This window comes from Mustela erminea, chromosome 2 (genome assembly GCF_009829155.1).
Source record: "Mustela erminea isolate mMusErm1 chromosome 2, mMusErm1.Pri, whole genome shotgun sequence".
NCBI lineage: Eukaryota > Metazoa > Chordata > Mammalia > Carnivora > Mustelidae > Mustela > Mustela erminea.
The window spans coordinates 81,180,417-81,198,146 of NC_045615.1; positions in this window are offsets into that span (position 1 = coordinate 81,180,417).

Sequence of the window (17,730 nt, forward strand, 5' to 3'; positions counted from 1 at the left end):
AATAAAATCTTTTAAAAAAAAAATATATATATATATATAGTAGCAGAAAGTAGTTGTAAATCAGCTGCACACACAGCTTCTCTTTTATATAATTACACTGTTAATTGGGGTAAGAGGAGGACAAAAATTATTTAATATTTTAATATTTAATATCAAAATATGAGATATTTAATGTTTCATTACAGATAAGATTATGTTATATGCTTGTTGGCCTGTTGGGATTTTTAAAGCCAGAAAACATAATTCAATATTAGCCTAATAAAAACAAAAATTAGGACTAACACTGTTCCTACTGAATTTGTGACCTTTATAAAATAGTCTTCTTTAACAACTTATAAGTTTTCTTAGAATACATGATTAATTATTTGTAAATATATGTTACCTGCAACTTAGAGGATACCTGAAATCCTTCTCTCCAAATTATCTCCTCTCTCCAATTGTCTCTTCCAGACTCACCAACAAGTACAACAAAAGGCTTTTTTGATTCTGCAGTTTTAAGAAGAAATCTGTGGTCACTACCATGATCTGAATATTATTAGACAGTTGGGCTATGTTACCTTTACAAAGAATTAGAATGATGATGTATAAGAAGGAGTTGCAGAGGGGTGCCAGACTCTTGATTTCAACTCAGGTGGTATCCTGGGGTCTTGAGGTCAAGGCCTGTGTCTGGCTCTGTGCTCAGCGCAGAAGGCTGATTAAGACTTTCTTTGCCCCTCTCCCTTGCTCAAGCTCTCTCTTGCAAATAAATAAATAAATCTGAAGAATACAAAAGGAGTAGCAGAGGCCAGCAGCAGAGGGTCACAGTCACAGTTAGAGGTTGATACCTGTCTTTTTCTATATTTTCACTCACTTTTTAGAAATTTATCTTTTGGGCATACATTCTCTGTATTTTCCATCAGTGAAAAAATACAATCCTATCTGCCTTGAGGAAGAATAACAGTGTAAAAGCATATTCAGAGTAAATTTATAGTATGCTGGACCCTGGGAAGGTGAGGGAGAACTGGAATATAATATTAACTAATGAAACACAATGTTTAAGATAATATAGGAAAAGAAATCACACTTTTATTTTAAGAAGCCATGGATATTACCAAGGAAACATGCCAGAACAAGTAAAATATAGTTAACACTATTTTAAAAAAAGATTTTATTTATTTATTTGTCAGAGAGAGAGCACAAGCAGGTGGAGCAATCGGCAGAGAGAGAGAGAGAGAGAAGCAGGCTCCCTGCAAAGCAAGGAGCCCAATGCAGGACTCAATCCTGGGACCATGACCTGAGCCAAAGGCACACACTTTACTGACTGAGCCACCCAGACATCCCATGGTTAACACCATTTTTAAATAAGATTTTCAGATAATTCTATATGTCCTATCTTGTGTGCTAGGCAATGAAAAATGTAGTAATGAACAAAATAGTTATTTGTGAACTTTAAAGACTTTCTATGAGAAGCTGATACATTTGTAAAGAAGTCATGTTAAGAATATGCTTACAATTGTGGTAAATATATGGAAGGAAAAGCTCAAGGATCTAAGAGACCATATATAAAGAAAGATGATAAAAAGCATTGGCATTATTATATAATTACATACATTAGTGGGAAAGCAGATGGAATTAACAGAGTATGACTAATGACTATTGTTCATAAGTTGCTCCAAATTCTAAGCTATATTTTTTGTAAGAGGAAAAAAATGTAGCATTTGTAGAAAATCTTTGTTTATAGGTCTTGCTTGCTTGTTTTCTATATTTTGTTTGGTTACTTAAAAAAAAACTATCCTCCAGTGTTTAAAATGTGAAAAGAAAAAGCTTCAATTAGTTATTAAAAGTAAATTTAGTTTAAATTACATGCAACAAGGGCGCCTGGGTGGCTCAGTGGGTTAAGCTGCTGCCTTCGGCTCAGGTCATGATCTCAGGATCCTGGGATCGAGTCCCGCATCGGGCTCTCTGCTCAGCAGGGAGCCTGCTTCCCTCTCTCTCTCTCTGCCTGCCTCTCTGACTACTTGTGATTTCTCTCTGTCAAATAAATAAATAAAATCTTTAAAAAAAAATAAATAAATTACATGCAACAATTATAACTGAAGAACTTCTATTAATGACAATGCAGAGAAGTGGTTATAAAAGCCCTATCAGTGATAATTATATAATCTGTACCAAGAAAAAAAAATAAAGATATTAGAAAGTTTTCTAAGATAGAAAGAGCAGAGAGGAACAAAAACTATAACTGAAAATGAAAAAAATCTGTAAATAATCATAAAAAGATCTATGTACAAATGCTAATAATAACATTGTACCCTCAACTGAAAATAACCAAATGTCTATTGATAATCATGCACTAGTCATTTGATGCAATAATGTGAAGCAATAAAAAGAATTATTAACATGTACAAGGATAAATATTAACACCATTATGCTGAGGGAAAAAAGTAAGAAACAAAGGAGTATACACTATATTATTCCATTTTTATGAAATTCTAGACTATACACAGTAATCTACACTACAGATTGTAGATGAGTCATTGTATGTAGTTGGGTTGGAGGGACAGTTAACTACAATGGGCAATGAGAACTTCTGTGAATGCTGGAGATGGTTTCTGGGTTAACTTTGGTGGTGCTTATGTGTGCATACGTTTGTCAAGTCATTGAACTATAATGTAATGTAATATAATAATGTAATATCGGTCCCTTAACAATGCTGATTTTGAATGACAAGAAAAAAAGAATTATTCTGAATAGTTTAAAAGAAAATGCACAAAATATATAAAACAATGATTCAAATTATTAAGCATCAGAAAATAAAAGCCAGTGATCCCAGAGAAATGAGAAACAAAGAGGATGAGTCCTAAAATTTCCCCACTTAATGCCCTGAAAATACTTTCAGGGCACACAGCACAGTGATTGGGAACAAATGTTCTCCCTAAGAGAGGGAGATGGAGGGAGTGTCTGAGGGATCTAAGATGGCTTGAGTTCATAAAAGCAGAGCATCAGAAGGGAGAGAACTGAGCAAAGAAAACTGGAGATCTACAGAGGGCCCACTTCAGTGTTCAGTTGAGTCTGAGTAGCATACACATGTGAGAAAACTCACAAGACTGATATTCCCAAGAATCAGGATGAAGACTGTAATTCACAAGGCATCAGCCTAATGTGTTAAAAAAGGGTCTCGCTTTAGTGGCAGGAAAAATTTTACCTGACACAAAATACCACCCTGACATTAATAAATCTTAAAAGCAAGAACCAAAATGCTCAAACTGTTTTCAAATAACTAAATTGCCCCACGTACAATGCTCAATAGTATTTATGGTGATGTTATATGACAAAGTAAAATTCACAGTGTCAGGTATCCAACAAAAAAGACACACAACAAAGCAGAAAAATACAGCACTGAATGAAAATAAAATTCAATCAATTGACAACACAGTGGATATAATTAGTAGAAAAGCACATTAAAATAATAATAATTAGGTTTCACAGGTTTAGCAAGCTAGAGGAAAGATAGACGATGATAAGCAGAAACTTTTAAAGGAGAAACTACAGTATCTGAGATTTAAAAAAATACTGTTTAAGAGTTAAACATCATGGATATTTAATAGTTATCTCAAAATAAAATGATCCAAACAGAATTCCTAATTTTATTAATCTTCCTTTGACTATCTCTCCCATGAAGTTAATGGAAATTCCATCCCTTTGGTTGTTCAAGCATATAATTTGACAGTGATCCTTGACTCCTCTCTTTTGTCCTCACTAAATCTCTCCTCTACCTGTCAATCTCTTGCCTGTATTTTCACAATATAGCCAGAATCTCATCATTTCTCTCTCAGTTCCTTGCAAGGAAACAAAGTAGGAGGGCACTGCACCAAACTGAACACGCATACCTCCCTGCAGTCTTGAACACACAGCAGCCACAGTGACCCTGTATGACCTAAATCTAACCTCATCTACTTTTTGATAAATATTATTACATGATTTCCTAGATTATGGTAATATCCTTATCAAGACCTATAAGTCTCTATGATATGGGCCATAACTGATTCTTTGATATCATAACTTATTACTCTTCTATTACACATTATGCACCATTTACACTAGCTTCCTTGTTGTTAATTAAGACAACATATGCTCACCTTAGGAGCTTTGGCACTTGTTTCTTTGCATGAATTCCTCTCCCTCCATATATCCAAATGGTTCACTCTCTCACTTCCTTCAGGTCTCAGATTATCAGGGAGATTTTACCTTACCATCCTAATATAAAATAAGATCTTCGCTATTCTTTTATTTTCCTAACCTATCTTGCATTTTCCTTATATAACATTAAAACCTGCTATGACATATGCTTACTTGTGTTTATTAACTCTCTCTACACTAGAATGTGAACACACTATCAGAAACAGAAGAAAATTCTTATTTATTTTTATCTCCTTAGCATTTACAACAGGAACCAGCACATAGTAGGTACTCAAGTGTTAAAATAAATGAACAAATAATGAAACTTAGAAGGTGAAGAAGATAGAAATCGTCCTGACATGACACAAGGTTATGAGTACTATGTCATAAAAAAAGCATAGCAATTTCATTCTTTTGAGGGGTTAAAATAAATTGGAAGAATTAGAGCAAATGAGCCATTATGTTATTTATTTTTTTTAAAGATTTTATTTATTTGACAGACAGATCACAAGTAGGCAGAGAGACAGGCAGAGAGAGAGGAAGGGAAGCAGACTCCCCGCTGAGCAGAGAGCCCGATGCGGAGCTCCATTCCAGGACCCTGGGATCATGACCTGAGCTGAAGGCAGAGGCTTTAAACCCACAGAACCACCCAGGTGCCCCACTGTGTTATTTCTGAACTGCTTTGTTTTCCTAGATGTCCCTCTTTCACAAGCCAATCTTTGTGCTGTAACTATCATAACTCTAAAGTATAAGTCTGATCATTTAGCTTTAAATCCGTCAGTGGCTCCCAGAATGTGCCTGGCTATTGGAGGTTACCAGTCATGTGAGCCACCCTCCTTTAGTACCTAGGCTGGAATATAAAACCTGATGCAAAGGATAGGCGCTTCCTGGCTTCATTTTATTTACTTAAACAAACCTTTCTTTGCAAGAGCTATTCTTGTTCTTAGATTCCTACATTTACACACCCTTTTTTGGGAGCTATTTCTGGCCCTGATGGCTTTTATATTGTATTTAGATGGCCATATTTAGTTCTGTTTGCTCCTTTCCCATGTATCTCAAAATCCCCAAGATGTGCACTGAAGCTTTGAATTTGTTACTTTCAGCCTCAGTTCAATATAGGGGGTGGGCATTAATAGAAATTAGGAACTGTATTTCTGGACCTCTTCTTTTTCTTCTTTGTAGATTTATTTATTAATCTGAGAGAGAATGTGTGCTAGGGTGGGGGCAAGGGAGGCCAAGGGAAAGAATCTCAAGCTGATTCCACAATGAATATGGAGACCCACACAGGGCTCCATCTCACGACCCATGAGATTATGACCTGAGCCAAAACCAAGCTCGATATATAACTGACTGAGCTACCCAGGGGCCCCAGTGGACTTCCTACTTGGAGATAGGAGTGATCCCCATTTATTTAAATAATTGTAATTAGCTCTTATGTTATCTTCAGCGAAAACTCTTGCTAAGTGACAAGCGTATCTTCAGGTTGTTTTTTGTTTGTTTGTTTGTGGTTTTTTTCTAGGTCTCAAACTTTTTTTCCCTCTATACATGCTTCCTTTACCATTTTGGTAGACCTTCCCTGTAACCATCAAAATTCAATTTCGTTGTCCTTTGTCCTGTGAAATTTTCTCTGTCTCCTGCTTCTACATTACTTGCCAGACTGCTGTTTGCACATTTACACATAATTCAACTGTTTCATTGAACAAACTCTGGAGTCATTGTTTACATGTGTTTCACTCAGAGACTGTAATCTCCTTGTGTACAATATAGTACTTAGCATATATTAGGCACTCAACACATGTTTGTGGGATTGAATGTTTTGGAATTAATTAGTGTAGAATCAAATTAGCTGGAGTGATATTTGAACAGAACAGTGCACAAGGAAAAGAATTTCAGAAATACAGATGGAGACTAAATGGATGTCAGAAGATAATATTTGGGGAAAAAAAATGACAGAATTTGATAATGCAGAAGATACTGACCCTAAGAAGTTGAGCTTGAGTGTCTGACAAAACAAATGCAATGTTAATAGAACTAAAGATTTCAGAAAGAAGAGTTAGATATACAGGTAAATAATGAATTCTTATTTGATGGTTTTCTTTGTAAAAGTAAGCTTAGCAATTAACTTTTGGAACAAAATCATATTAGAAATTTCATGCTAGTTATAAAATAACATTTGTTTAATTCATTTATCTTAACAATACAATGGTTAAAGCAAAGATTAAGAAATAAGTGAAAAATTTCAAAACCAGGCAAATAAAAGGTGAAAATACATAAACTTATATAAAAGTGACATTTGTTTCCATCTGTTCTCTATTGAAAAACTGTTAAGAACTGCTAAGCCAAAGCTCTGAGAATGTGCATATGCATGTGCATGTACTTATTTAAGGCAGTAACAGAGCAGTATAATGCTTTGCATTATGCATTTGCTTTTTAAAATTTTCCTTTATGTTTATTTTTTTTTAATTCTTTGAATGCTTTTATTCTTTGAATCACCAAAACTTTTTCTTTGTGGTAGTTAAGATCATGCCAGACTTCAGACAACACAAACACGAGGAAAGCTCTTAAAGTACGTTGTGATATTTGCTAAAAGGTAATTTTCCTTTTTCTGTATTGTCTCTATACTCAGTAATGCAATGGAACAAGCAAGCATTACATGGTTGTAATTTTCTTTCTGTGCAGACAATTGGGACTAGAGAGGGAGGATTTGCAGCTAAAAAATTAATGGTAATGACTATCCATTCTTGATTATACACACACACACACACAGACACACACACACAGAAATATAAAAAGGACCTCTGCCCAAAAATTGAAATGGGAAGGAATGGAATGAAAAATAAAAGAAAGGAAAAAGGGAAGGGACAGAAAAGGAAGAGAGAAGAGAAGAAAGGAGAAGAAAACTACCTGGGGGCACAGGAAATACCAGGTTTCTAATGATGCTTTGTAAGCTATCTTCTATTTTTCTTTGTGTGCAACTGAATTTTAATCCTTTGAAGATATTCAGATAACCAGTGTAAACCAAGCAACTCAGAGTTAACCTATCAGGGATACAAGAGCTCCGTATTTATATCCTAAACCCCATCAGTCACTGGTTGAGGAAATCATTTTTATTTTTGAGTAGAATAGCCACTTTTATTAGCCATTTATTAGCCGTTCCTTTTAAGTAAACATCTAGATACCAGAAATATAAAAATCCAACTTAAACTTTGCAAATTCCCTAGTTTTCTGGCTGGTAGATTAGTTAAGCAAGACAGTAATATGTAATAAATACAAGATAATAAGAAAGACAATTTCCAATTTTAACACTAAGATCCAATAAGATATGACACAAAATTATTAATTTACTCGTATCAAGCGTATCTTCAAGTGTATAAACCATGTTCTGAATTTGTGCCTACATCCTTCCAGATAACCTTTTGGGAAGAGCCCCCAAATTACTGTTAGCTGGCCATTTCATCATTGTAGAAAATCTGGACTATGTTAGAGAAAATAGGTTCAGGGGTGTGATGGGAGGTAAGAGGAGGCTGTGGGAAAAGGAGAGGGCCAGGAAGTGTGAGGAAGGGTGCTGTGCTCCAGGACGGGAGGAGCAATGGGAAGAAATGGAAAAAAAATGGAAAGGTCTAGAACTAAAAGAAAGGGTGGCCAACTGGGGTAAGAAGAATGAAGGGAAGGCACAAAAGACAGCAAACATCAGAAATAAAAGCACTTTAGGAAAACACAACAAAGGTAGAAGCTTTAAGAAGAATGATCTTGACCTGTTTGAGACAACTCAAAGTCCAGGGCGGTACGGTAGCCACTACAGGATGAGAGGATGAGATGAAGTAAATGGGACAGGTAGGGGACACAGCCATGCCAGTCTTTAGCCTCTCAATTGTAGAAAATAGATAATATTAAATCTTAAGTGTTTAAAAAGTAGTTTCTTTAATTCATTTCTTTTTCAAAACACTGGCATTTTATTTAACCTGCCCAGGTAATTCTTATATAAATTGACTTATTTAAGTTTATAACCTGCCCAGGTAATTCTAGTATAAATTGGCTAATGAAGTACATAATTTCTGAAGTACCTGGGTGGCTCGGTAGGTTAAAGTCACTGCCTTCGGCTCAGGTCATGATACCAGGATCCTGGGATTAGCCCCACATCGGGCTCTCTGCTCAGCGGGAAGCCGGCTTCCTTCCCCCTCTCTCTCTGCCTGACTCTTTGCTTACTTGTTATCTCTGTCCATCAAATAAATAAATAAAATCTTAAAAGAAAAAAAAAAAGGAAAGTACATAATTTTCAACCTGAAGCTAGTAACTTGAGTTCCATATGACTTCAGGATTCATCTAGTCACTTTCCATGAGACACACCACCCATACACAAGAATAAATAATTAAAAAAAAACACACAATTTTTTTTCCACTCCTTATTTAGTTTGGTATTTAAAATGTTTTTCATTCAACAATTATAAGTAACAAGCAAAGCATAAACACATCAAACCTGAGCTCTAATACCGCTAGCTATCTGTCCCAGGAGTTATCTAAACTTTCTAAACTCCAGTTATATAATCTGAAAAGTTGAAGTGTTTATGCACAGGACAGGAACGAAGCTAACTGAAGTTATAAACTTTTGAAGATAACACAAGGAGATTTTTTAACCATAATGTTAGGAACTTTGTAACTACCCCGATAGTTATATTTTAAAATAAATTTACAACAAATATCTGGTTATGGAGATTTAAGTATCAATACATCTCAGTAAAAGTATTATTAATACATATTTATTAACCCTGCCTTAATTTTGAAAAGAGTGATCAGTGAAAGGGCAAACAATGAGAGAAATAAAATAAACAAAATATGCTTGCTTTACAAGTTTGGTTCTATTATTTTAAGATTGCTTTTAAAAAAGAAATTGTGTGGAAACACTACATTTTATTAGAAGCTTTACAATTTACTTTAAGAAATGAGGGGAAAAAGGAGTCCTTTCAAGATTCAAAGAAAAATGGGAAAAAAAGTAGATATTCAGAATTCAACATAATTCCTGTTGAGTCCTATTTTCTTTGATCTTACTAGGGACAAAGAGAAGGTACACACTGAGCTGTTTCGTTTTATTTTGCTTGATTTATGAAATCTTTTGTGGTTTTCATTTAACATGGAGGATTTCTTGTAACATATTCCCATGAAAATCATTAAGACAGTGCTGTATATTCCCAATGAAATAGGAAAGGTTGTTAATTGGTCAATGTTGATAGTTTATTTACATAAATCATGACCCTATTAGCTAAATATTCTCTTCCTAAATAGCAGCAATTTTAGACCTGAATTATCTAAATAATTGACTCAATTTTTCATTTTAGCTTGCCATTATACACACAACCTTTGACTTAAAGATGAATATGAGCTTTTGTAAATTTAGCTGACATTACCAAATTACTTATTTTCTTAGTGATTTTTATCTAATTGGAGTCTTAATCTGAAATAACTTATTTTCCTTAACCCCACAGCAAGTCATTGCTGACTTTATGCTTTAAATTCCAAAATATACACTAGATATCAGTGAGATGTTGGCTGGCTTACTAGAACTCAGTTGGAAAATGTAACAAATTTTTTTCAAAAATAAAATAAGGTGGAAGAGGATCATTCTTTTTTGAATGGACAGGAATTAAAGCAAATCTAAAGAGCTTGTTTTCAATGGCATTTGTGACTGTGAGTAGGTTTATTTAACACCATTGGTTCTTTATTAAAAAATATAAGAGCAAATAAATGAAGAAAATTATTTTTTATTGACTTCCCAGAAAAATAAGCCATTTAATCTTCAAATGAGTCTGCCTGTTTTCAGTTGATTTCTTAAGTCTTTGCCTTAAATGATTTTTTTTTAAACTCTAGTGGAATAAGAGGGGAGTGTTCTTTCCTGCTGTTTTATGGTTAGCATTCCCACTGACATAGACAGCAGTAATTAGTCAGAACAACAATGCTTATACTATGAAGTGAACTTTCCCAACTGACAAAAAAAATAGATTTGGAATTTTTACTTATCTGGAGCTTGAGCTTGAGTATCTGATTTTCTTCTCACCCATTTTCCCTTGTGGTTAGATCCCTAGAAAATAATGTCATGTTTGATTAATTGCATCATTTTTGCATTTGTGGTATGTGAAACAAATTTTATTTATATTTGCAAATTTAACTGTATTTATCTGGGGCTCTTGAAATTCCTCATCTCTGGTGGTTTGTGAATCATCTACCTATAGCAGGACTTCTTAGAAGGGAAGAAATAAGCATATTTTTATCCTGCCAGCCCCAAACTGTATATTGTGGGGTCCGGCTGAGAAACTTTTATTTTAAAGGTAATAAATGATTAATGATCAGTAAAAAGTAATAAGGAATTCTTTTGTCTTGTTCTGTATATGTATCTAGAGACACAAATACACATATACATGTAGATAAAACTTTTCTAATATATAAGAAATATGTGTATATTTGTGTGTTTATATCTATATGATTTATAGTTGAAGTATTACTCTGCATTTGAATTAGTATATTTTACATAAGAATTTTAGTAATGCCTGCCATTTTCAGTAGTTTTATATTAATCAAAAGACCTGGAAGGGTTTTTCATAACCACTAATCACCAATGTTCAAAACCATTAATGGAAGGGCTGGTTGGAGTCTGTATTAGTTTCCTAGGGCTGCTGTAAAAAGATACCACTAACTTGGTGGATTAAACAACAAAAATTTATTCTCTTACAGTCTTGACAGATAGACATCTAAAATCAGGGTTTATGGTCTGTTATTTTAGTTCCCACAGAACTCACCACCCCATGTGATGGTATTATTTCCTTTAAGAAGTAACTAGAATTAGATGAGGTCATGAGGGTGGTGCCCTCATGAATGGGATTAGTGCCCTTATAAATATCATGAGAGAGCTTGTGTCCTCTCTCTCTATTCTCCTTGTGTGGATATGTGAAAGCATCAGTCTTTAACCCAGAAGGGGGTTTTACTGTAAATGTCCATGCTAGTACCCTGATTTCAGATTCTAGCTTTTAGACCTGTAAGAAATAAATTTCTGGTGTTGAGAGTTTAATTAAACAGCTCCATAATATCGCTGCCTCAGCACTCATTTTGTGTGGCCAAGCTGCCTACAGGGGCCTTGAACTGACACCAGCCCTTCCCTGGAATGCATGCCTTAGATAACAGCCCACAGAGTCACAAGTATGTATAGGTTTCTTATTATCTTCTCCAGGGTGCCTTGGTGTTAAACAGCCTCCCCTGCCTCTGAACTCCTTCCCGTGATGCCCCATAAATAAGACCCTCAGGGAGCTTACCAAAACTCTGCTGGTATTGATCAATTCAGACTTACCCCAGGAACCCCATAGCATTCCACTGGTGGATCCTAATAAAGGCACATGCTCCACCTGCACACTGCCCTTACTTTCCCTTATGTCCCCTTGAGGTGCTTGAACCCCCTCCAGGATCTGTGAGTAATTAAGTTTTCTCTTTTAGTTTCCCTGTGGTCAGAAAGAGGGACACAGCCATGCTTACTCTGAAGGCTCTATGGGAACATCCTTCCTTACCTGTTTTAGCTTTTGGTACTTGCTTAGGTTGCAGATTTATTACTCCTATCTCTGTCTCTGTCTTCATGACCTTCTATCATGCTTCTGTACCCAAAGTTCCCTCTTCTTATAGGGCCACTAGTCATTGGAATTCACTCCAATGCAGTATGACCTCATCTTAACTTGATTACATAGGCAAAGACCCTATTTCTATATAAGGTCACATTCACAGGTACCAGGGGTTAGAACTTGAATTTGAGGAAGACACAAGTCAACCCACTATAGTATCTATGTGCTTCATATCAAATGAAATAAGGAAAGAATATTTTTTGTCAAGAGTTTTTCTTTTTTCTGACATTTGTCTGGTGTTAAAGTAGATGAATTTTCCCCTTCAAAGAAATAGTTTTTTTAAAAAATTCTATAATAGTTTTAAATTGATATTTTCTACAATGATAGAGTCTTGGAACCTAAGGAAATAGAAACAAACAAAAATAGCAAGCAAATTATATGGTCCAGGGATTCATAAATGAGTTGTAAGGATAAATCATATATGAAATAGTTAACACAACAAGCAGAGTGTCTTATGATTACTGATACAACGGAGTGACAGAATATGGCTTTGGGAGTAGGTTGTAAATGGGTAATCCAGGTGGTGGCACTCCAGTACGGGAAATGAAGTGAAAATTATTTTTCTCATTCCCCATTTCTCTGTCCTACCCTTTTCTTGGGACATAATGACACGTTGATTTTGTTACAGACACCAACTCACTAACAATATAGTTTTTTTTTTTAATTTAAGATTTTATAACAATGTAGTTTATATAAATGTAGTTTATATAAAAAGCTTAATATTCTTTCAGTAACCACTACTGTTCAGAGCTTTTTAAAACACTTTTTCTGTGCTCAAGTTACTTATACTCTCCTGCTATAACTAACCAGGAAGTACCTTGTTTTTTCATTTATCTCCCAGTTTTGTTAGTAATATTACTGACTAGCCTATACCAATAACTCCTTGCTTGTCCACAGTTTTCAGCGAGATTGATTGAATTTTCCACAAAGCATTTAGAAATGGGGGGAAAAAAAGCCTGTTTATTTAAGGATCACTACCTCCAATAAAAGGAAACCACTGAGAAATCACCCATAGTTTGTGTGATCTTACTCTTCAAACAGATGTGGTTGATGGTAGAGGACATGTTCATCCTTCTCTTGAATTGTGGCTTCACTGTCATGGCTAGTGTTTACACTAGCTTTACACTAGTTTATTTAGCTTGTTTACAAAAGAATGGTTGAAATGGTGTTGGATTTCAAAGCATCATTCAGACCTATGAACTGTGTACAGCAACACTTCATGCTCAATGGGACTCAGCATCTTACCATAGTGCCTCAGTGTCTCCAACCAATTAGAAACAAGCTGCCTCTGACTGTTCCAACTCAAACAGGACTATTAAATAAGAAAAAGATTAATTTTTGTTGATTTATTTACTATGAAGACCTTGCAGAAGAGTGGTAGGTATAAAATCATTGACTCAAATGTTTTTGCTTATTTAGGAGAAAAATGTCAAAATTCATTATAATTTTATAGCTTACCTCTAAGTGCAAACTCTTAATTCTTTATACATTTTGCTGTAAATCTATTCACAGTACAAACCTAAAACATACTGTGATGTTGTGTTTGCTTTTTAAAGGAATAAATGCATAATATCATTTTCAATGGGTTAAATTGTCTCCCTCCAAAATTAATGTTGAATGTCCAAGCCTTTTGTTTCTATAAATGTAACCTGACTTGGAAATAGAGTCTTTTCAATTTAATCAAGTTAATATGAGGTCATTTGAGTGATATCTAACCCAAGATGACTAGTATCTTATACAAGGAGAAGGAAATTTGGACACAGACTTATGCATGGAGAAGAATGCCTTGTGAAAATATGGACACCGGGAGAAGAAAGCCATGTGACAAGGGGGCACTTTGGAATCATTCATATAAAGGACAGGGAATATCAAGGATTTCAGAAACTGGAAGAAATAGGAGGTATTCTCTGCTATGGGTTACAGAGGGAAAGAAACCCTGCCAACACCTTGATTTTGGACTTCTATCCTCTGAAACTGTGAGATAGTGTATTTGTATTGTTTTGAGCCACCCAGTTGTGGTACTTGCTACAGAAGCCCTAGGAAATGAATACATTGCTCTAAAAAAAGAATTTCCAAAGTACTGACTGCTACCTCTGATTTTCTTTTACTTTTCTCAAAAATTCATTAATTCTAAATCAAAATTTAAGAAAATGGGAATAGGGGGTGCCTGGGTGGCTCAATGGGTTAATGCCTCTGCCTTTGGCTCAGGTCATGATCTCAGGGTCCTGGGATTGAGCCCCGTGTTGGGCTCTCTGCTCAGCATGGAGCCTGCTTCCCCCTCTCTCTCTGCCTGCCTCTCTGTGTACTTGTGATCTCTCTCTGTCAAATAAATAAATAAAATCTTAAAAAAAAAAAGAAAATGGGAATAGAACTGGGAAGTCCTATTGTAAGATAGGTAACAAGAGGCCATTGAGTGTTTTCAAACAGGGGTTGACATTGGTAAGCTTGGGATCTTAGAAGCATGTTTCAAACTGATTGGGAGTTTAAAAATGGGTAAAACTAGACTCACTGGGAAAGGAATGAAGGGAAAAGAGAGAAAAAGGAAGACACAAATGATGAAAAGAATAAAGACATGAAGTGTCCCAAACAAATAGTAATAAGATATAGAGCATTAGTGATGATGAAATTTGAAATGAGACTAACATAAAATGGATTTGAGAAACCTTAAAAAGGAGAATGGACAAAATGCATTCACAAAATATACACATTTATGTTGATCTAAGAAATGAAAAGCTAACCATGACACTACAAATTTGCATAAGAAAAAAAGTAGTTGAACTGATGATGGATTGCAGGCATTTAAGAGAAATTATCTTCCTATCTTTAAATGAGATAGAAAGGAGAAAATAAAGATTTATATTTTGGTATATTTGACTGAAGATACATTGGATGTATCAATTAGATATTGAATTCAGAAAGTAATTACACAGACCTAGAAAACAGAGGCATGAATGGGACAGAAGCTGGCAAGACCAGCTACCTGGAACAACCAAATATTAACAGTCATTCTGGCTCACCCCGTACTTGCTCTGTTATTCTTAGACTTTGATTCTCGTCCTTATTCTTTTGAAGTGGCTTCTAGTGCCCCAGTCTTCACACCCAAATTCCAGGCAGAAAGAAGGATAAAAATAAAGAAACAGAGGGAGAATGCCAGTTCCCACAGTCTTTAAAAGCCCTCCTCCCCGCACCTGCCCAGAAGCTTCATCTAACCACTCTTATCACCTGTGTGCAAAGAAGGAGAAGAGATCTAGATGCTGGTGGGACAGAGGAGACTAAGCAGGTATTGAGTCAGTATCTAGTAGGCTCTGTTATGGGGCTATCCCTGCTTGTTCAGTTTATTTAATTGTTGAAATATGATCTGATTCTGATTCCTTGCCAGTGGATTAACTCCAGCACTTTAAGTATTTTTCTTTTCAGATATTTTGGAGAAAGCCTGTAGAATCAAGCCAGTAAATCATGAAGTGCAGTATTTTTTTTTTTGTGTGTGTAAACATTTGCTTGTTTATATGCCTTTGTGTATATTTCTACTATCTGAAGATTGATACAAATCATTTTTGACATCTGTTTCCTACAGTCTACATTTTTCTTATATCTTACATTGAGATAAACAATTAAAAGTTGACTTCATCTTGAAGCTGTGAATGCATAGTTACTTTACCTTTGAATGTGATATAACCCATTTTTTTTCCTATTCTCCTTGTCAACACAGCAAAAGGGAAAATGGTGACTTTCAAAATGCACATCATTTCCATGTTTTGCTCAGAATATCATATGACAGCATAATATCCTAAATTATATGTCTAGCCCAGTTAATTATTTAATTTCCCATTTTACAGAAAAAAATATTTCTATTTTATGCATTTTTAAATTAAAAAAGAAACACAGAATAATTTTTCAACAGTCACTCAGCAAATATTTATCTAATTCTTTTGAGTGCCAGATTTTATGCTTGGCTGTAAAGATAGATTCAGTGTAAATAAAACAATTTTAGAATCAATACTTTTCAAGAAGTTTGTGCAGGGCAAGCTATTTTATCGAAAAAGTGTATATACACATATATGTGTGTGTATATATATGTATATATATGCATATGTGTGTATATATACACATGCATGTGTGTATGTATGCATTTTTGTTCATAGTTTCCTTGGTACAACATATAGTATAAAATTGAATACAATGTAGACAGTATGATATGGAGGTAAAATGTACTAAGTTGTAGTTGCATTGATTAGTGCTCCTCTAGACCACCCATTTAGACTGCAGTTTCATACTGGGTGGTGGTGTGTGTCAGGAGAAATTGACCCTTCTGCAGAAAGTGACTAAAAGTAAAAAAAAATATATATATACATATATATATAGTAACAGTCAATTTAGAAAGTACTTTCGGCAATATTTTCTGACATAGAGGTCAGTGGTTTACCCTTAAACTCGTAATTTTTGTTCTGTTTAAAAGAGAACAGAACAGTCTTATCTGTTATTCATCATATTGCTTCCTGGGAGCAATAATTTACTCGATGCAGTGTAGATTCAATTGGCATGTTAGCAAATGTTCGGAAACATTATAATTTCATTTGGAATTTATTGAGTTGGCACAAAGAATAAGATAATGAGACAAGTGCAGATTTACAGATTTACAGCCTTCTGCCTCAAACATATTTATTTGAAATTTAATTCAAGAGGATTGTCTTAAAAACTACATGTATAAAAATTTTCCTATGTCAGAAGCATAAAGTCCTTAATAATGCTTTCCAAAACTTAAACAATTAGTTTATCTATATGGATTAATGTGAAAACAAATTTGAAAATATGTCTTATATAAATAAAAAGACTGAGGAAATGCAAGATTTTGATTTATTTTCAGTTCTTTAAAAACGTTAGCCATAAAGAAATATTATCTTATCAGTTTTTTGTTTAATGCTATATATTAAAAGAACACAGATTCAATGTGATAATACATTTATAGCAAAATGTATTGTTATTCAAAATATGTTGAAATCCTATTCTAATTTTTACTGTATTAGAATTGGTTGCTTCCAGTAAGTCAAATCAAAAGATTAGAAATATCCTATAGTGGCAGAAACGTTTTATGGGTTATGCGTAACAAAGTCAGCCACTTAAGGAGTTCCCAAAACACCAAAGGCTATGATGTTATCGATCATCGGCTAGGGAACAGATGAGATATTATCAGATAGTCAAAAACAAAAAACAGGAACATGTGAAACAAAACAGGTTGCATTAAGTTATAGTTCAAAGAATTCTATCATTTGACCGCTACATTGAATTAAACGTTTGTCCCATTAATCACATTATGGTTTTCTTAAAGACATGGCTAATATGAGGTACAGGTAAGTAAAGCATAAATAATATTAGAAGACTTGTTGGAGAAATGTTTGTGCCTTAAGAAAGGTTCAAGGATTTCTTTATCCTTAACTGATTTTCATCTATAAGATTTTAATATTTATATCCTGATCTGATCTGAACTAAAGGAAAGTGAAAATTTATAATAATTGGGAAATTGCTCCTTCCAAAAAGCATGTGATGAAAAAGCTACATAATTCTCAATTATGAAACAAAAACCACAAAAAACAATATCGCAAGATTTAATTAATTGATAGTATATTGATTGAGTCAGTTATTTATTCATCTCAAAAGATGAGCATTCTAAGAGCCTTGCTGATAGCCAGCTCTGCTATGCAACTTCTCTAATATATATTTTGAAGGGATTTTTAACAAGTTTAAGTGAAACAATGTACATAAACCATAATTGGTTAAGAAATAATAGTTAAGAATAATAGTTAAGAAAAGTTAGCTGTTGTTAATATACTCAAACACAAGAGTGATTAGTAGAAAACTATTTGATTTGTAGGTGTTAACAAATGTTAGCTTATCTCTGGGGGCTTCTAATTTAATCCTATAT